This window comes from Coregonus clupeaformis, chromosome 24 (assembly GCF_020615455.1).
Source record: "Coregonus clupeaformis isolate EN_2021a chromosome 24, ASM2061545v1, whole genome shotgun sequence".
NCBI classification, from domain to species: domain Eukaryota; kingdom Metazoa; phylum Chordata; class Actinopteri; order Salmoniformes; family Salmonidae; genus Coregonus; species Coregonus clupeaformis.
This window is the reverse complement of record NC_059215.1, coordinates 31,314,399-31,336,100: the sequence shown is the minus strand read 5'-3', so window position 1 is coordinate 31,336,100 and position 21,702 is coordinate 31,314,399. Positions and strand designations below refer to the sequence as shown.

At 43.5% G+C, this 21,702-nt stretch overlaps 1 protein-coding gene across 1 annotated transcript in view; it reads right to left on the bottom strand.

Annotated features, from left to right (window-relative positions):
• The window catches only part of LOC121538306 (flocculation protein FLO11-like), a 50,628-nt gene extending 47,395 nt beyond the window's left edge, over window positions 1-3,233 (bottom strand). Inside the window, exon 1 of the mRNA XM_041846184.2 lies at window positions 3,171-3,233. The gene's annotated coding sequence lies outside the window, so the exon portion shown is untranslated. The remainder of the gene's footprint in view (window positions 1-3,170) is intronic.
• Between the last annotated feature and the right edge of the window lie 18,469 nt (window positions 3,234-21,702).

The following is a 21,702-nucleotide window of genomic DNA, read 5'->3' as shown; positions in this document are numbered from 1 at the left end:
GGCTACAACTTAGTGGATTACCTCTTTCAAGTAGACCCACAAATAGATATGGAGAGATCAAGTGAGAGATCATAAAAGTTCATTAATACAGAGAAATGTGGTTGACTGTCTGCCTCTCAGCAGTCAGCAGCTCACCCCGTTATGGCCCCATCGGCTGTCAGCAAGGTCATTCATCCTGAGAGGAGCCAATGAGCGATAGCCCCAGCTCTGAGCCTAGACAATCACAGAGCTTGGAGAGTGACATTGAGGGAGATGCTCCAAATAGCTCTGTAGTGTTTATGGGCTCCTGTCTGGCTGATAGAAAGCAGAACCCCCGATAGGAAAAAAAGCAATTAGGCAATTACACCATGCAGGCCTATTAGGAGGGCTGGATCACAGTGTTTTCTTAGCCTCTTTATGGGCCGATAAGGTACAGCGCTGAAAAATTATAAAATGGAGAGTGCAGATCACTTCCAGAGGAGTCTGAGAAGAGGAATGGGGATGTGGGAGATTCTGGGAAGAGGGTTAGGGCCGTGGAGGGGCTTTTTAAAGGAGGGTCTCTTAAGAGGAGGAGTGATGCTCTGACAACTTTGTTCAACTTTGAACTCAATCCAGGAAAATTAAATGATTGGAAATGAAATATTGCCACACTAATAGCTTTAAAGGTCCAATGCAGCCATTTTTATGTCAATATTAAATCATTTCTGGGTAACAATTAAGTACCTTAATAACCACGTTTCCATCCACAGTTTTTATGCGAGTAAAGTCATACGGTATAAAAAATATACCTCTCTTATCCATAATAATCTCATCATGTGGACTAGCCTACCTGCACATCCCAGCCAGGTCACCTGTGATACAAGTCAGTATTCGACATCCATGGAAAGCCGAAACTCCGCCCTTGCAAACCTGCTGATTTGAAGGTCCTGTGTAGATTGTATTTTCAATCAGCAACTATCTGGAAATAACACTAATAAAAAAATCTAACTTTTTCCATTTTAGTGTCATCAGCTGTTGTACAAGATGATATTAAACACAGGAGAAACAGAATTGCACTGGGCCTTTATGTTTAAAACCATACCTGATGCCATTCAAAAGCAGATGTCACCTAGACCATCCCTCTTTCTCAATATCGTCTTATATAGCATGAGAAATTACACACAACTCACTCACCATATCACTTCATACCAAACCATCCATCTTAAACAAACTCTGAGATTGAAGCTGGTCAAGCTGCCCACTTGAAAATCTATGAGGTTAGCCTTCCTAAGCCTATAACCTTATAGCAACATTCAACCACTGGATTTTTGATTTGATTATGTATCTTTAGTGACGTAGGCCAGTTAGCTGCTTACCATAGGCCCATATTTTTTCATGTGTTATGTCCTGTTTTTGTCCTACAAGGACCACATTAGAAACAAGTGTTTTTACGCTGTCATGTGTCATCCCCTGGGTTTCTTTGTACTTTGAAAACTGTTTTTAAACTGTACAAAATTTCACCCAAAATCAAATCAATCAATCAATTCCAAAAAGAATCATCCTAGTTGTTAGTCCTGGTGGTGGTTTCATGGTAGGGTTTTAGTTCATAGTAGATTTCTCTGGTCTGGTCTGGTCTGCTGAGTCAGAGGATCAAAGTTCTAGGGCTATGAAGACTTGTCTCTCAGAAGACCAGTGGACCCGCCACCTACCATAAATCTAAGCAGAATGAGGAGCTGGACACCTGGGTGGTCTCTCTCTCGCTCTCTTCTCTCCCTTGCCTTTTCCCCTCTCCCATTCCTTTCACATCACCATACCATACCTCTCCACAAAGCATACTCTATTATACAAACCCTGATAAAAAGCCATAAACAGTATTCTGTCTCTCTCTCTTTAGCACACTAGTTTTCTGCCTCTCCTTCCTTTTCGGGGCCAGTTCTCCCCTCCCTTCTATTGAGACTCTGAGGTCCTCTAAATCCATTTCAAAACTAATAAACAATTGTCAAGTGAGAGGGAAAGCAGAGAGAGCATTGGCCACTTTAAAAGCACATCAAAGACCAGGGAGAAGAGCCATGAGGATGGGAAACATGGACGTCTAGCACACACACACACTGACACACACACACACACACACACACACACACACACACACACACACACACACACACACACACACACACACACGCAACAACAACAACATGATCACATACAAGTCACTGTGTGTAATTATCATTATAGTTTTTTTAATCGATTTGGTACTATTTTCACAAGTAAGTGGTGAATTTTCTTAGTACAAAACTCCAAACTGGTAACACTTGTAATGCAGCCAGTCTTATTTCAAAACCTTTCATTGTGCATTCATTTTGTTTGTAGACATCTTTCACCACACAACCATTTTTCAAAAAATACAAATATAATAAGTACATTGGTTTAATCACCAAAACAGAACATAATGATATCTTCTCAATTTAGTTATTTTAACAACCAGTTAATCCAATAGCAAAAAAAAGTAAATAATGTTTCAAAATTGCCCTTTGAATGTAGTATGCTACAGTACTGTAAATTACAGCACATTACACTGTTTTCACATTAGGCAATACACTTGCACTACCCATTCAATTGATTGAACATCAAATTTGTGATCAAAGGTGTGATCATTAAAGACATCTTTCACAATGTAATCAAATTAAATAAATTTAAAAAACAATGTTTAGCAGGCACTAGTTTGCATCAAGCCTGTGTTGAACATTTGGCCATAGGTTCCCATCGACATCGCAGTAAATATCCTAATTGTTCATGCACCTGGGGAAAAATATTTTACATGGCGAATCCAAACCTGACATAGGTCTGGATTGAAATCATTGCATGCCTCATCCATGTCCTGAAGGAGGGTGGTACGCTCATGCTGATGGCAATCATACATCTTCCACCTGTATTGTAATTGTGTATTGTATTTTACAGTATTATATTCTACTTATGTATTGTAGTGGTCCTGCACGTGGCTCAGTTCATAAGAGCATGCCACTAGCAACACCAGAGTTGTGGGTTCGATTCCCACTGGGGTCACATACCAGAATGTGTGGACTGTTGTCACTTTGGATAAAAGTGTCTGCTAAGTAAATGGCATATATTACAGTACTGTATTGGCCAATTACATTTTAGTAAAGCAGTGTGATTGCACCAAAGCGATAACAAAAAACTGTATGAATATTTACCTTCTCTGTCAGTTGAAGGGCAATGTAGACAATGAGAGACAGAAAGATGCCACTCTGTCGCTGCTTTAAAACCTCCCTCCCTCCCTCCCTCTAACTCCCTTCCGACCTCCCTCCCTCCCTCTCCGTCCGTCACTGCCACAGTCTGGATGCTGTGTAGGAGCCAGGCTGGCTGAGACTGGGAGAACCAGCCCTCCGTGGGGGCGGGGGGAGATAAGTTTACTTCACAGTCCATGACATAAATCACATCAAGACATGACGCTGGGACACTGAGCAGAACCACTGATAAAACTAGCAGGGGAGAGAGAGAGAGAGAGAGAGAGAGAGAGAGAGAGAGAGAGAGAGAGAGAGAGAGAGAGAGAGAGAGAGAGAGAGAGAGAGAGAGAGAGAGAGAGAGAGAGAGAGAGAAAAGAGAGAGAAAAAGAGAGAGAGAAGAGAGAGAAAAAGAGAGAGAAAAAGAGAGAGAACGAGATAGAGACCTTTCAGATTGCTTTTACTTCCAAAGCCCAACACCAAAAACGTTACATTGTGCAGCAAAGGCCCTAATGAGTCTATAGGACTACAGGGAGAGGGGAATATCCAGAGACTGAGTAGGTGTCTTTGTTTAAAGCAGCTGTCTGCTTCTGTTTCTCTCTATTGTAGAAAAGAGGGATGTGATGATCTTGTTATTGTAGAACAAACTTGATGACCTCATATTCTTTAAGACAAATTGTAAGTCTATGTGGTGCTGCCTGTAGGCCCCTATAGGTTTTAATTCATAATCATTTAGACAACTTTGATTAGCCTTCTATTACTTTTGATAACTGCCCCATTAATTATAAGGGGTGAAAACATTGTGACAAAGTCATATGTCAGTTATCATCAAAATCTTTTGAATGATTCATTTATCATACACTACCAAGAGTGTGCAAAGCTGTCATCAAGGCAAACGGTGGCTATTTGAAGAATCTCAAATATAAAATATATTTTGATTTGTTGAACACTTTTTTGGTTACTACATGATTCCATATGTGTTATTTAATAGTTGTGATGTCTTCATTACTTTTCTATAATGTAGAAAATAGTAAAAATATAGAAAAACCCTTGAATGAGTAGGTGTTCTAAAACTTTTGACCGGTAGTGTATATGTTGGCACAGAAATAAGCCTCCTCTGCCTTGTAGAAGTTTTACGATATGATGATTTTCCCTTACCTGGTAGGCTTGGTTACTACATCGACGCAGTAAAAGAATGGGCGCTTGTAAATTGTTTGACGGCATTACATTTCTGCTGCTGTCTTAAATTAACTGTTTACCCAAGCGGCTAATTCGTTACAAAAACGAAACGTCCATTTGTATACAGAAATGCCCACAGCCTGTATATACAGTACATCGCCAAGACACGCTAACATAACACCTCACCAAGAGTGCCATGGGTTGTGGGCCCATTATTTAGGTGTTGAGAAAGGTCAAGAGAGGGAGCGGCAAGAGTGGTAAGTAGAGAATCATTCAAGGGAATAACGACATGCAGGTGGAAATAGAACCAGTCTCACACAGAATGTGTGCACACATGTACACACACACACACACACACACACACACACACACACAGTCTTACATTGGTACACAGTCCCTCCTCAGTCTTATCGGTGAGCAGTGAGATTGAGCTTGTTCTCAGTATGGAAAAACTTGCAGCGGACATTAAACCAAATAGGAATGAGTTTGCTTTCCTGGCCAGACTTTCAGTCTTTGCTGCTGGAGATAGCAGCTCCAGCAACCCTCCCACCTCTTTCACAAACATGCCTGCAATAGCTGGCTGGCATACAGGCGCACCCGTATGCACATAGGCCTACACACATGTGCATGCTTACAGTCATCATAAACTAAGGTACACAGAGTCAGAAAGAGAGAGAGAGAGAGAGAGAGAGAGAGAGAGAGAGAGAGAGAGAGAGAGAGAGAGAGAGAGAGAGAGAGAGAGAGAGAGAGAGAGAGAGAGAGAGAGAGAGAGAGAGAGGGAGATATGGGGGGGCTGAATTAATAGCCCTCACTGTGTGATGTGTTTGAGTCTGGTTCTCTCTGGTCAGTGGAGCCTGCTGCCTGTCAACTGTGAGTGGTCTTATCTTCCCCAAACATTGACTTAACCCTTTGTCTTACAGGACCTGGGACAATGAGACAGGCTCGAGGAATCCCAGCAGAGAGCCGCAGAGACAGGCTGCTTGTTTTCTGATACCCTACTCCCTTCCCTTCTCTGGCCTGGTCTGCCTGACTCCACCCTGCCTCTGCCTCACACGTCACACACACCCAGGCTGCATGGAGCTACTGGTGACTAGCCTCTCCTTCTCTCCTCTCTCTGCATTTCTCAATCATCATCTCTCCTCTCCCTCACTCACTCACTCACCCTCTCCTTTCCCCTCCCTTAATCTCTCCTCCCCAAAATGTCATTTGTTTAAACTTTAAGGTATACAGTATATTTCCTTGTCTTGATTTATTTGATTCCCTCATCTCTTGTTCTGGCCCAGCTTGCTCGAAGTATTTATGTCTTCTTTCTAATTCAAGCAGTCATCTCATACAGAGTATGCCGTAAATACCACTGGTTATCTATGTGCGTTTAGAAGTTCCTTGTCAGAAGAATGCTGCAATCAACCTTTGTCTTTGTGTCCACTTAGGGGTCGAGGGTTGGGGTTGGGGGGGCTGATGGGGGCTGGGGGGGTAGAGGCTTCATCAAGCGGAACAGTACTGGCCCTCTGAGAGGAGAGGATGGTTCTGATCTCACCAGAAAATCAAACGCTTCTCTTTTGTGCTCTATTTATGATCCAATCAGTGGCCAGAAGTTGAACAGCCATTTTTTCTCCATCCGTCCGTCCCTGGCAGGCAGGGAGCTGAGTAAAGCACTTCTGTGAACTCTTGATCCCAAATGGAAGAGGACTGCACTGAGGAAAGGAAGGGGGGAAAAGAATGAGAAAAGTGACATAAAATACTTCCAGCTCTCCTCCGCACACTCCCATGTATAATCAAACAAATCATGATTAAAAATATTTCAAAATAGGAGGATCTGGATCTGGAGTTGCATCTATAAATCTGTGAGGCTGTCTCTCTCTCTTTTTCCCCCTGGTGTAACCCCTCAGCAAACCCTGCTGGATTTAACCCACTGGATGAGAGGTATTTCTTCCTTTCTCTCTTTGGTCTCTCTCTGGTCTCTGCATTCTTACTGTAAAATAAATAGGGTGCATCTTTGTGCAGGAATCAGAGGAGAGGCATTGCTCCGGATTATCCAAAGTGCATGTTCAGAAGCACAGACTCACAGAAAACAGGGAGCGAGATGAAGCAAGAGAGAGAGAGAGAGAGAGAGAGAGAGAGAGAGAGAGAGAGAGAGAGAGAGAGAGAGCGCAGTACAGAAATAGGGGGAGAGAGAAGTCTGGATGTGAGAAGTAGGAACAAACACTTGTTTAGATCTGAACAGAGGGATAGTCTGACAGGAGACAGTGGAGAGAAAGAAAGAGGGGAGAGATGGAAGAGAATGAAAGAGAATTCCACATGTAGTCTTTACGATGGCCATAATGATCATTATTTAGTGCTGTGCTTAGGGTACAGGGTGGAATTACTGGGTATGACATCACCTCTGGAGCTTCATCAGAAGATCAAACATACATGGCTGGCTGTTGGACCATGCGCACGGCATCGTTCATGTTTTAGACTTCAAGGAAGAGACGTGAGCGTTGTCCATATTTTAACAACACGCTCTCATGGAATTGAAAACATGATGGAATTTCTGCATGCCATATACTATACATTTAAGTTGAAGTAAATTAACCATTTCATGTAGGTTTTTGCTGAGATTGGTAATGAACCTGGTGTCAGTGTGTGTGTGTGTGTGTGTGTGTGTGTGTGTGTGTGTGTGTGTGTGTGTGTGTGTGTGTGTGTGTGTGTGTGTGTGTGTGTGTGTGTGTGTGTGTGTGTGTGTGTGTGTGTGTGTGTGTGTGTGTGTGTGTGTGCGTGCGTGTGTGGGTGTGTGTGTGTGTGCGTGCATCCGTGTTTGTGCGTGTGTGTCTCTCTCTGGGGGTTTCTCTCTGAGAGCAGTGGAAGACAGCATTCCTGATGAGTCAGTGACCTAGGGGCTAAAGAGGGGTGATGGTGAGGCTGAGCTTGAGTCATCGGTAGCTGATGGTCATAGGGGTGTCTGGTGATAGCTAATGAACAATCGGACGGAAAGGGAAAGATAGTGGACACGGATAGGGGTGGGTATGGATTGGGGTAGAGTAGAGGGGTTTGAAGGAAGGTGGGAGGTAGGGGACTTGGGGGATACTGGCCGTCCTGTCTCCTCCTGTCCATTGCCTGGATGGGGGTCTGAAGTAAAAATAACACAGCCATGGAGCCTCCACATAGCCTGACGCTGACGCCTGAGCTGACACTGAGGTGGCGCAGTGGGAACCAGGGAGCCGCCCTCTCCTGGGGCCAGTACCTGGTACCCATCACTCCACACCTCCATCCCCAACCCCACTCCCACCCTCCATCTCCTCCCATCCCTCTCTCAGACCACCAGAGATGTTTCTCCTCTGAGGCTCCAACTCAGCAGATACAGTGGCTTGCGAAAGTATTCACCCCCCTTGGCATTTTTCCTATTTTGTTGCCTTACAACCTGGAATTAAAATTGATTTTTTGGGGGGTTTGTATCATTTGATTTACGCAACATGCCTACCACATTGAAGATGCAAACTATTTTTTATAGTGAAACAAACAAGAAATAAGACAAACAAACAGAAAACTTTGTAGAGCCACCTTTTGCAGCAATTACAGTTGCAAGTCTCTTGGGGTATGTCTCTATAAGCTTGGCACATCTAGCCACTGGGATTTTTGCCCATTCTTCAAGGCAAAACTGCTCCAGCTCCTTCAAGTTGGAAGGGTTCCGCTGGTTTAAGTCATACACAGATTCTCAATTGGATTGAGGTCTGGGCTTTGACTAGGCCATTCCAAGACATTTCAATGTTTCCCCTTAAACCACTCGAGTGTTGCTTTGGCAGTATGCTTAGGGTCATTGTCCTGCTGGAAGGTGAACCTCCGTCCCAGTCTCAAATCTCTGGAAGACTGAAACAGGTTTCCCTCAAGAATTTCCCTATATTTAGCGCCATCCATTCTTGCTTCAATTCTGACCAGTTTCCCAGTCCCTTCCGATGAAAAACATCCCCACAGCATGATGCTGCCAGCACCATGCTTCACTGTGGGGATGGTGTTCTCAGGGTGATGAGAGGTGTTGGGTTTGCACCAGACATAGCGTTTTCCTTGATGGACAAAAAGCTAAATTTTTGTCTCATCTGACCAGAGTACCTTCTTCCATATGTTTGGGGAGTCTCCCACATGCCTTTTGGCGAACACCAAACGTGTTTGCTTATTTTTTTCTTTAAGCAATGGCTTTTTTCTGGCCACTCCATAAAGCCCAGCTCTGTGGAGTGTACGGCTTAAAGTGGTCCTATGGACAGATACTCCAATCTCCGCTGTGGAGCTTTGCAGCTCCTTCAGGGTTATCTTTGGTATTTTTGTTGCCTCTCTGATTAATGCCCTCCTTGCCTGGTCCGTGAGTTTTGGTGGGTGGCCCTCTCTTGGCAGGTTTGTTGTGGTGCCATATTCTTTCAATTTTTTAATAATGGATTTAATGGTGTTCCGTGGGATGTTCAAAGTTTCTGATATTTTTTTAAGAACCCAACCCTGATCTGTACTTATAATAATAATAATAATATGCCATTTAGCAGACGCTTTTATCCAAAGCGACTTACAGTCATTCTCCACAACTTTGTCCCTGACCTGTTTGGAGAGCTCCTTGGTCTTCATGGTTCCACTTGCTTGGTGGTGCCCCTTGCTTAGTGGTGTTGCAGACTCTGGGGCCTTTCAGAACAGGTGTATATATACTGAGATCATGTGACAGATCATGTGACACTTAGATTCCACACAGGTGGACTTTATTTAACTAATTATGTGACTTCTGAAGGTAATTCATTTCACCAGATCTTATTTAGGGGCTTCATAGCAAAGGGGGTGAATACATATGCACGCACCACTTTTCCGTTATTTATTTTTTATAATTTTTTGAAACATGTAATTTTTTTTATTTCACTTCACAATTTGGACTATTTTGTGTATGTCCATTACATGAAATCCAAATAAAAATCAATTTAAAATACAGGTTGTAATGCAAAAAAAATGGAAAAACGCCAAGGGGGATGAATAATTTTGCAAGGTACTGTAAGACTACACCCTACTTCAGTCTACCATATTAGCCCCCCTATCCATCCACAAGACCCACTATAATACAATCTCTCACCATCCCCTGTAATTCAGACTGTAATATACTGTATACTTACTGTAATGAGCAGATGTAACCTTCTGATACTGCCAGTCCATGGGCTATTCCAATGACATGATGAAGCAGGGGTTTGTGAGATAGCATTGTTCTTCTTTGTAAGCAGGAGTGTAAGCAAACATGTTCCTCTCTGATTTACTAGCACAGAAAGTAAATTCACCCCCCCCACACAGACCAGGGCCATGAGAGGTGGGGACAGAACATATTTGGTACACTGAGGTCAGGAAGGGACATTATTTGAGCTACACTATATACACAAAAGTATGTGGACACCCCTTCAAATTAGTTGATTCGGCGAATTCAGCCACACCCATTGCTGACAGGTGTATAAAATGGAACACACAGCCATGCAATCTCCATAGACAAACATTGGCAATAGAATGGCCTTACTGAAGAGCTCAGAAGACTTTCAAAGTGGCACCGTCATAGGATGACAAGTTTCCAACAAGTCAGTTCGTCAAATGTATTTCCTGCTAAAGCTGCCCCGTCAACTGTAAGTTCTGTTATTGTGAAGTGGAAATGTCTAGGAGCAGCAACGGCTCAGCCGCGAAATTGTAAACCACACAAGCTCACAGAACGGGACCGCCGAGTGCTGGAGTGCGTAGCGCATAAAAATGGTCTGTCCTCACTTGCAACGCTCACTACTGAGTTCCAAACTGCCCCTGGAACTAACATCAGCACAATAACTGTTAGTCGGGAGCTTCATGAATTGGGTTTCCATGGCCGAGCGGCCGCACACAAGCCTAAGATCACCATGCGTAATGCCAAGCGTCGGCTGGAGTGGTGTAAAGTTCACCGCCATTGCACTCTGGAGCAGTGGAAACACGTTCTCTGGAGTGATGAATCACGCTTCACCGTCTGGCAGTCTGATGGATGAATCTGGGTTTAGTGGATGCAAGGAGAACGCTACCTGACGAATGCATAGTGCCAACTGTAAAGTTTGGTGGAGGAGAAACAATGGTCTGGGGCTGTGTTTCATGGTTCGGGCTATGCCCCTTAGTTCCAGTGAAGGGTAATCTTAACGCTACAGCATACAATGGCATTCTATACGATTCTGTGCTGACAACTTTGTGGCAACAGTTTGGGGAAGGCCCATTCCTGTTTCAGCATGACAATGCCCCGGTGCACAAAGCGAGGTCCATACATAAATGTTTTGTCGAGATCGGTGTGGAAGAACTTGACTGGCCTGCACAGAGCCCTGATCTCAACCCCATTGAACACCTTTGGGATGAATTGGAACACCGACTGTGAGCCAGGCCTAATCGCCCAACATCAGTGCCCGTCCTCATTAATGCTCTTGTGGCTGAATGGAAGCGAGTCCCGCAACAATGTTCCAACATCTAGTGGAAATCCTTCCCAGAAGAGTGTAGGCTGTTATAGCAGCAAAGGGGGGATCAACTCCATATTAATGCCCATGATTTTGGAATAAGATGTTCGACAAGCAGGTGTCCACATACTTTTGGTCATGTAGGGTATTTACCCAGAGTGATCAGGGAAAAAACACGTTCAACCCAGTCCCAGTGTGGGCAACGATCCTGACCTGTCCGACTCCGATAAAACCCTTTCCCCTGAGTTTAATTAGCCTCTCATTCTCTTGGAGGACAATCAGAGTTGCACTTAAAAGACTAAAAGATGCAAACGAACAGCACAAACAATTAGCTTCAGATCTCTCCTCTTGATCCCCTCTGTCCATACTGCTCCTCCTCTCACTGCCCCGACTGTCCTCTCCCCTTCATCCATTCCATTCTCTCTTCCCCTCTCTCTCTCTCTGCCATATCTCCTCCTCCCCCTCCTCATCTGCTATCCCCCCTCTATCCTAGTCTGTCTCTACCTCCACTGAGTTTGATGGAGAGGGAGGGGGCTTGCGGGGGTTGAGTAAGCCTGGACTTGACCCCTGGTTTCTGGACTCCGTAGAGACGGAGTCTCCTCTCCACCAAACTCTAATGACACACACACACACACTTCTACATGAACAACACTGATAGTCCCCATCCCATCCACATACACACTCTCTCACCGACACACACAGAGTGCTGCCTTGGCAATAGGGGACATGGAATCATGTGATGGATAGTGAGTTGGGCACCTCCTAACAAATCCAACTGTCTTTACATCAGTGGCTGATTAATGCTCGGTACATCCAACCAATCACTTTCCCCTGGGGCTCCCTGGAGCTAAAGTTCCCTTTTCAGCAGTTGTAAACAGTGTTGAGGTTTGGACATAAGCAAATCAGATGCAGAGAGATCAAGAGGTCACAATAAAAATAATTCTATACATTTTTCCATAATTCCCGTTCATCTCAGAAAGCAGTGTGAGAATCCAAAGTGCTAACATGAATCTCTCTCTCAGGCACTCTAGGAGCAGTTCCCACCAAGCCAGCTCACAATAAATATAATCTCTGTCTATAGTATACACACGGTGAGCGCTCAGCCACTAAGCTATCTATGGGTGCTGGTGTTAAACTGTTTTAACTGTGCTTTGGAGCAAGGTTTGAGCCAAATGTCTCTCAGGGCTCATAAATCCAGTGTGACAGAGTGTGTGTGGGGACATGGTTAGGACATATAGGGATAGCTAGCTAGCGCAGGGGAAGGATGGGGAGAGGCCTTTATTGATTGCACCTCAAGGGAACTTTTGTGCTGGTTTTTCTCTCTTTCCTGTGCTTTTCCTGTGCTTTTTCTCTCAAGGAAACAATCAAACCAGCGGTCGCGGAAATCATCATTCTAAGCTGTCTCCTTGTCATCCATCACAGTGTTGTTTTCTCTTATTTTAGGAGTTTCTCTGCACATCCGGTTGTTTGGACGTTTTTTTGTTTTAAAAAAGGAGAAAATAGCTCTGTGAATGGATCAAAATGACCAATTGCTAATAATATCAACAGAGTACATTATTCATTTGGAAGGAAATGTGTGGACATGCTCTTTCTCTCTCTCTCTCTCTCTCTCTCTCTCTCTCTCTCTCTCTCTCTCTCTCTCTCTCTCTCTCTCTCTCTCTCTCTCCCTCTCTCCCTTGCTCTCTCTCTCTTTCTCTCTCTCTCTCTGCTGTTGAATCGATACAGTATTGCTGTCCAGGGTGAGTAGTGTTGACTTTACAGATAGCCGTATTCTCTATGGGCTATTGAAGGGGCTGGGAGAGGTAGCACGGTCAAGCAGAGAAAAGCTCACCTCTGTGGGAAGACAGAGAAGGTGTCGCATCAGACACTCCCATGACCCCATCCCAGGGGTCATCTACAGTGACCTGTGACAGTGACCTGTCAATATTCCACAACTATTGACCTTTAAAAATATAATGTACAATGATGTGGATCATTGTGTGCGTTGTCCATATTGTAACCATAGTATAACCACATAACCATTATAACATCAACATTATAAATGCCAACTGAAGCATTAGACTCAGTGTCTGTGGAGTGTATCTGTCTGAGCACCTGCCTGGGAGTGTGCAAGTGTGTGTGTGTGTTTGCCTTGCGTGCAGTTATTACCCCCTTGGGGAGATGCACTTTGGTTTACGGGGCCCTTGTTGTATTACGACCCTTGCCCCGCACGTTCCTTGACCTTTAGCAAGGCGAGGTCGTGTTCTTGAAGGCACAGCAGTGTGTTGTTTTTGTTGGAGCGTGCAGCGCCCCAGGCCCTCTTTTTATACAGTGCCTTCAGAAAGTATTCAGACCCCTCAAATTTTTCCACATTTTGTTACGTTACAGCCTTATTCTAAAATTGATTTAATAGTTTTTCCCTCATCAATCTACACACAATACCCCATAATGACAAAGCAAAACAGGTTTGTAGAGATTTTTGCTAATTTATGAAATATAAAAAACAGAAATATCTTTTTATTTACATAAGTATTCAGACCCTTTACTGAGTACTTTGCTGAAGCACCTTTGGCAGCAATTACAGCTTCAAGTCTTCTTGGGTATGATGCTACAATAATATAATAATATAATATGCCATTTAGCAGACGCTTTTATCCAAAGCGACTTACAGTCATGCGTGCATACATTTTTTTTTTTTTTTTTTTTTTTTTTTGTGTATGGGTGGTCCCGGGGATCGAACCCACTACCTTGGCGTTACAAGCGCCGTGCTCTACCAGCTGAGCTACAGAGGACCACACGTGACTACAAGCTTGGCACAGCTGTATTTGGGGAGTTTCTCATATTCTTCTCTGCAGATCCTCTCAAGCTCTGTCAGGTGAGATGGGGAGCGTTGCTGCACAGCTATTTTCAGGTCTCTCCAGAGATGTTAGATCGGGTTCAAGTCTGGGCTCTGGCTGGGCCACTGAAGAACATTCAGAGACTTGTCCCGAAGCCACTCCTGCGTTGTCTTGGCTGTGTGCTTAGGGTCGTTGTCCTGTTGGAAGGTGAACCTTCGCTCCAGTCTGAGGTCCTGAGCGCTCTGGAGCAGGTTTCCATTAAGGATCTCTCTGTATTTAGCTCCGTTCATCTTTGCCTTGATCCTGACTAGTCTCCCAGTCCCTGAAAAACACCTCCACAGCATGATGCTGCCACCAACATGCATCACAGTAGGGATGGTGCCAGGTTTCCTCCAGACGCGACGCTTGGCATTCAGGCCAAAGAGTTGAATCTTGGTTTCATCAGACCAGATAATCTTGTTTCTCATGGTCTGAGAGTCTTTAGGTGCCTTTTGGGAAACTCCAAGCAGGCTGTCATATGCCTTTAATTGAGGAGTGGCTTCCGTCTGGCCTCTCTACCATAAAGGCCTGATTGGTGGAGTGCTGCAGAGATGGTTGTCCTTCTGGAAGGTTCTCCCATCTCCATAGAAGAACTCTAGAGCTCTGTCAGAGTGACCATCGGGTTCTTGGTCATCTCCCTGACCAAGGACCTTCTCCCCTAATTGCTCAGTTTGGCCAGGTGGCCAGCTGTAGGAAGAGTCTTGGTGGTTCCAAACGTCTTCCATTTAAGAATGATGGAGGCCACTGTGTTCTTGGGGACCTTCAATCCTGCAGAAATGTTTTGTTACCCTTCCCCAGATCTGTGCCTCGACACAATACCGTCTCGGAGCTCTACGGACAATTTCTTCGACCTCATGGCTTTGTTTTTGCTCTGACATGCACTGTCAACTGTGGGACCTTATATAGACAGGTGTGTACCTTTTCAAATCATGTCCAATCAATTTAATTTACCACAGGTGGACTCCAATCAAGTTGTGGAAACATCTCAAGGATGATCAATGGAAACAGGATGCACCTGAGCTCAATTTCGAGTCTTATTGCAAAGGGTCTGAATACTTATATAAATAATATATTTCTGTTTGTTTTTGTAATAAATGTGCAAAATCTGTTTTTGCTTCGTCATTATGGGGTATTGTGTGTAAATTGTTGAGGAATTGTATTTATTTAATCAATTTTAGATTAAGGTTGTAACGTAACAAAATGTGGAAAAAGTCAATAGGTCTGAATACTTTCCGAAGGCACTGTATGTCTCACTGGGGACTGAACAAACACTTACTAATAAACAATGGACACAACTAAGCAAACATCGGCTTACTATGAAGGCTAAGTTAGCAGGAGGACAGAAGGACTGAGATGTTGGGAAATTAGATATACTGTAGAAATACATCAATCAATTGTCTGAATGAGAAATACAGTACCACTCTCTCAAGCAAACACAGTGCATCTATACTCATGAGAATTATTGAAATTATTATAATATCCAACTATCAATCCTCTTGTATTCTACAGTAGTGACTTTAGTAACTTGGCCAGAAATCTGGCGTTGTGTTGTTGCTCAGAGAAAGATATGTCCATGCAGCCGTGTGACTCGAGGTGTAGAGGGGAGCACATCAGGGAATAGAATAGTAAATCACAATATAATGGAAGTCACAGGGAGATGAGAGCCCCCCAGAGCTGCTAACACAAACGTGAGTGTGTCTGTGTTTTTGTTAGTAGTGGGGGGGTTTGCAGAAGGCAGGGTAGGGCAGGGCAGCTACAGTGTTGGGGCCCTATTGAGAGCATTGACAGAGAAAAAGGCCATGTCTACGGAATGTGGAGCTTTTCAACTATTCCACCAAAAGTGATCTCTGTGATCTTGTGGCAGGCTGTTTTTGTATTTTAATTGTGACCGCTGGTGATTGCTTAGTTTAGTTTGGGTTCTTGTTTGAGAGTCACAAGTAAAGGCTTAGGTTCTTTTAACTTCCAACTCAAAGCATGCACATGAAAGACTAATGTGTTCATTGTATTAAAATGAACTGCCTCAGAAAGTACCTTTAAGATTGACAACTGTACACACACAGAAAAATGCAGTCACCCAATAGCGGGGGTGCTGTCCCTTGTTTTCTCTTCTGACACTGTTAGAATATCCTCGTCTATCATGCTAACTACATGTGTGGATTCCCATATATGACTCTCCGTGGCTCAGACTCAGATGCTGAGCCCTAAGCTCACCAGTACAGCCAACAGATCAGCTTTGAAATACCCCTCTCTATTCCTTTATCTCCTTTCTCAATCCCTCTCTCCCGACAGATGTAGGATCTTAATTTGATCACCCTGTAGCAGGAGAACTTTGAGGTTTAAAAAAGGCCTCTGAAATTTGGAATTATAATCCACATAATAATTCACACGTCCTGTTGCTGCAGGATTATTTTCCTGATGTAGAAAACTGGCTCAAATGAAAGATCCTACATCTGTATCTCTCTATCCCTCCCTCTCCTTAGTAGCAGTGTCTTTGTCTTGGTCTGGCATCCCCGGTGTTTGCCTCACCCATGGGCCACTGCTAACAGGGGGTTATATAACCTAATCAGTCGTGAAGAGGGCACGACAAAGCCTATTCCCCCTCAGGAGACTGAAAAGATTTGGCATGGGTCCTCAGATCCTCAAAATATTCTACAGCTGCACCATCGAGAGCATCCTGACTGGTTGCATCACTGCCTGGTATGGCAACTGTTTGGCGTCCGACCGCAAGGCACTACAGAGGGTAGTGTGTACGGCCCAGTACATCACTGGGGCGAAGCTTCCTACCATCCAGGACCTCTATACCAGGCAGTGTCAGAGGAAGGCCCTAAAAATGGTCAAAGACTCCAGCCACCCTAGTCATAGACTGTTCTCTCTGCTACCGCACGGCAAGCGGTACCGAAGCACCAAGTCTAGGTCCAAAAGGCCTAACAGCTTCTAGCCCCAAGCCATAAGACTCCTGAAGAGCTAATCAAATGGCTACCCGGACTATTTGCATTGTTCCGGTACCCCCAGTATATAGTCTCGCTACTATTATTTTACTACTTTTTAGTTATCTATTTTTTACTTAACACTTATTTTTCTTACAACTGCATTGTTGGTTAAGGGCTTGTAAGTAAGCATTTCACTGTAAGGTCTACACCTGTTGTATTCGGCGCATGTGACAAATAACATTTGATTTGATTTGACTCAATCGCATGTTGTGTTTACAGTGTAATGGTATGCAGGACACTTAGCCCCACTGGCTCCTGTAGTGACTACTGGCCAGAAGAGGCCCTCCTGGTGCTAGTAATTCTTCCCCCCACCCACCTCTCTGGACCACTGCCCCTTGCCAGCTCCATCCAACATGAGCACCAACTCACTTCTATCAACTTCTACCAAATCACGTCTATAAACATTTTCCAACTCACTTCTATCAACCTACCAACTCACTTCTATCAACTTCAACCAACGCACTTCTACCAACTTCTGCCAACTCACTTCTATCAACTTCTATCTTCTCACTTCTATCAACTTTTATCAACTAAATTCTATTAACTCACTTCTATCTTGGACAGAACACATATCTTTACACATTATGATATCAGTGTGGGTTGATGATGTCTTTCCACTAAAGCATTTGACAAGGTACAGTTGGGTACAGTTAGGTTGCAGTAACAGTTTTTTTCTAGGAACTGTGGCCTTTGCAAAACACTACCCTAAATGTCTCTAACGGTCAGTGTTATGACTATTCTGAAACATTATTTGGCCATTAGGTAACTCATTGTGTCATTCATTGGCCTTTGCTAACTGAAGTAGGACTGTGAGTGACATAACCCCTTTTGGGGCTTAGGGGGTACATAAGTTCAGGGTTTATCTCTTCTGCCCTGACTGAGGAAACTGTGAAGCGATTTCTGTAATCCTGTAGTGGGACGGACGGAGACAGGACACTGCAGTGATTATAACACGCAAAAGACATTCACACAGTGTAGTGGAAAAACATCATCCATTAGCCGGCCCTGAGAAATCAAAACCCATGCAAACACACACGCACACACACACCAAAGCACACACGTCTGCGTTCCTCCGTCTAAGCACCCTGTCACACAGAGTGATAAATGAGGCCTTTGGGGAATCGCTGTGGAGACAACGCGCGGAAGTTTTGATTTAAGAGCTGAATATCACCTAAATAAATGCCTGCGCTACCCTCCCTACCACCGCCACCCCCCTACACTCACAACCACATGCACACCAACTCTCAGGATAACTGTTGAGTTTAAAGACAATATCCTGTTTTCCGCCATGGACGGAGGAATAATTGAATGGAGTGGCCAAGAGGAAAAGCCATCGCTCACTATGGGCCTTAGCCTCAGTCACTCACACTATCACTGCTCTATGTGCCTTTCTCCTGTTGGTCTATCTGTCGGACCCCCAATTGAGCTGTTCTAATTCCATCACAGAAGACAGAGCGCTACAGACCTGCAGGGGGAAAATGGCTCTCCTGGGACTGGAATCACACACACATACATTTCCCTGAATGATGGATCGGAGACATCGTAGTAGAGCAACTACAGAAACTAAAGAGTACTAGCTAACAAAAAGAACAATCATAGCCTTGACACTTCAGTGACGCTGGCCTTGGTGTTCTTAGGTCCAGCCACAAGGTTTTAGTCATCGCCCTTGGCTGTCTCAAACAGTGCTCCATTCAGAAAATAGATTAGTGGTAAACTTTCTCTCATTATAGTAAATAACATGACGGTGACAGCTCCAACGTCAAGCAGAATACTGAGTCAAAGACTAATCACAGAGCTACAGGGCAGGGAGAGTGAGAGTGTGTGCAGGGCAAAATACATGGCCTTGCATAGCCTCCTACTATGGGTAGTTCTTCCAGCCTGGCCCTACAAAGTGTTCAAACTCCCGTTTCTAATAAGTGTTTTCTCTAAATAAAACCTAGAGGAGCAAGTGGCTGTGAGAGATAACTACATGGCTCTCCAGAAGTCCCACTCAAATGTTTTACACTGCCAACGACCGCACTAACTCACAGGCTATTGAATGTAAACGCGGCTCAGACTCCTAGGGTCCTGATCGACCCCACTCCCCTGAGTGGACCTGTCTATTTAGCACTATGTAACACTTAGAACTGACCCTTTGAAGGGGGTAGGGTAATGCAAACACAACAGGGTTAGTGTTTGAAGCAGGGACGGGGAGGCTGGTGGGGGAGGGGGGGAGTTGGAGGCTGGTGTTTACCTGCATACAATTCTTACTTATAATTCACAATATCTATGTGACCACAAAGAAAGTCTGGTGGGAGGACGATGGTATTTCTTTATGCGGCGTGTCTGTCCTTCTTTGTCCTGAGTTTCATAACCCAAAATGCTCTAAAATGCCTAACCATAGCCCGTCTAGATTCTGCAAGAGTGAGCTATTCAGCAGTGTAAGAGTCTAATGACCTAACCCATTCATCATACAACACATCACTCTCTCATGCAGCAACTACCACCACAGAAGATAATCATTCTCTCATGCAGCAACCACCACCACAGAAGATAATCACTCTCTCATGCAGCAACTACCACCACAGAAGATAATCACTCACTCATGCAGCAACCCCCACCACTGAAGATAATCACTCTCTCATGCAGCAACCACCACCACAGAAGATAATCACTCTCTCATGCAGCAACTACCACCACAGAAGATAATCACTCTCTCATGCTGCAACTACCAACACAGAAGATAAGAGTACAGAAACAAATGGGCAAATAGTCATAAAAGGAGGGTAGTGGCGGCACCTCTGCCTCTGTGTCGCCATGAGGCAGTAAAGCTTATGGTTTGTCGCTGTCGTGCCACTATTTCCAAGTGGCGGGGCCAACGCGTGCCAGCCAGGCATAGGCCCCAGGGGCCATAAAGCACAGTTGGAACGCAACCTTTGGTCGACAACACTGGCTTGAGCAAGAGGAGCACACGCCCTCCTCACACAGACACAGACAGACACAAACACACACACGCACACATGTTCAACGACAACCATATAACCGGACAGGAGAGATACTCCCTAATTTCCAAATACACCTACACTACTGAGAAGGCTACAAGAACAAATAACTATAATACAGAGAAAAAAAACACCCAAGAACATTTTTTTGAAACCAAATATCAATTGAAATATTCATTAAACAGACAAAAAAATGTTACATCTGTGGTTTGCCATCAAACAATTGTTTTGACTATAAATATCACACAGGATGTCAGCGGTCATGGAAATAACCCTGCAGTCCACATCAGTGAAAATAGATTTTTAAGTCATCTACTGTATATAACTTAGGTTGGCAGGTCATGCACAAAACAATTATTAAAAGGTAAACAATAAAATAAAAGTGGATTATTTTCCAATTGTTTTAAAGTTACTTAATAAAATGACGGAACAATTCATTTATCGGTTTATTAAACTAAACAGATTTAAAAGAGCATTGCAAAACCAACGAGACTATCAGACTTGGTTATACAACTAAAGTAGACTCAAGTCTCTGAACAATTTTAGGTTATAAAATAACAATAGAATTCCCTTATATTTCAACAAAAACACAGCAAATAAAACTAGATTAACATATTCAGAATAATTAAAATAAAAGTATTTTTCTTTGTCTTTATTTTTTTTAAATTAAGACATTGCACTTTAAATGATCAGACAATACATTGTTAAAAGCTGAACTAATAGAACAGGGCTCTTGGAAATAATGAAAACGAATTCAAGTATGCAGTTATGACATCTAAAATAAAAAAGTATTTATGCACTTTCAACATATCTGATAACATATACAGTATATACAGTATCTGTATGAATGTAAATATATGCATCGTCTGTCAAATGAACAACGTATGCAATTCATTACATGGAAAGCACATGTAAATGTACAGTTGAAGTCTGAGGTTTACATACACCTTAGCCAAATACATTTAAACTCAGTTTTTTACAATTCCTGACATTTAATCCTAGTAAAAAGTCCCTGTCTTAGGTCAGTTAGGATCTCCACTTTATTTTAAGAATGTGAAATGTCAGAATAATAGTAGAGAGAATGATTTATTTCAGCTTTTATTTATTCATCACATTCCCAGTGGGTCAGAAGTTTACATACACTCTATTAGTGTTTGGTAGCATTGCCTTTAAATTGTTTAACTTGGGTCAAACGTTTCGGGTAGCCTTCCACAAGCTTCCCACAATAAGTTGGGTGAATTTTGGCCCATTCCTCCTGACAGAGCTGGTGTAACTGAGTCAGGTTTGTAGGCCTCCTTGCTCGCACACACTTTTTCAGTTCTGCCCACACATTTTGTCTGGCTTTTTTATGGCGGTTTTGGAGCAGTGGCTTATTCCTTGCTGAGCGGCCTTTCAGGATAGGTTGATATAGGACTCGTTTTACTGTGGATAAAGATACTTTTGTACCTGTTTCCTCCAGCATCTTCACAAGGTCCTTTGCTGTTGTTCTGGGATTGATTTGCACTTTTCGCACCAAAGTACGTTCATCTCTAGGAGACAGAACGCGTCTCCTTCCTGAGCGGTATGACGGCTACGTGGTCCCATGGTGTTTATACTTGCGTACTATTGTTTGTACAGATGAACGTGGTACCTTCAGGTGTTTGGAAATTGCTCCCAATGATGAACCAGACTTGTGGAGGTCTACAATTCTTTTTCTGAGGTCTTGGCTGATTTCTTTTGATTTTCCCATGATGTCAAGCAAAGAGGCACTGAGTTTGAAGGTAGGCCTTGAAATACATCCACAGGTACACTTCCAATTGACTCAAATGATGTCAATTAGCCTATCAGAAGCTTCTGAAGCCATGACATAATTCTCTGGAATTTTCCAAGCTGTTTAAAGGCACAGTCAACTTAGTGTATGTAAACTTCTGACCCACTGAAATTGTGATACAGTGAATTATAAGTGAAATAATCTGTCTGTAAACAATTGTTGGAAAAATTACTTGTGTCATGCACAAAGTAGATGTCCTAACCGACTTGCCAAAACTATAGTTTGTTAACAAGACATTTGTGGA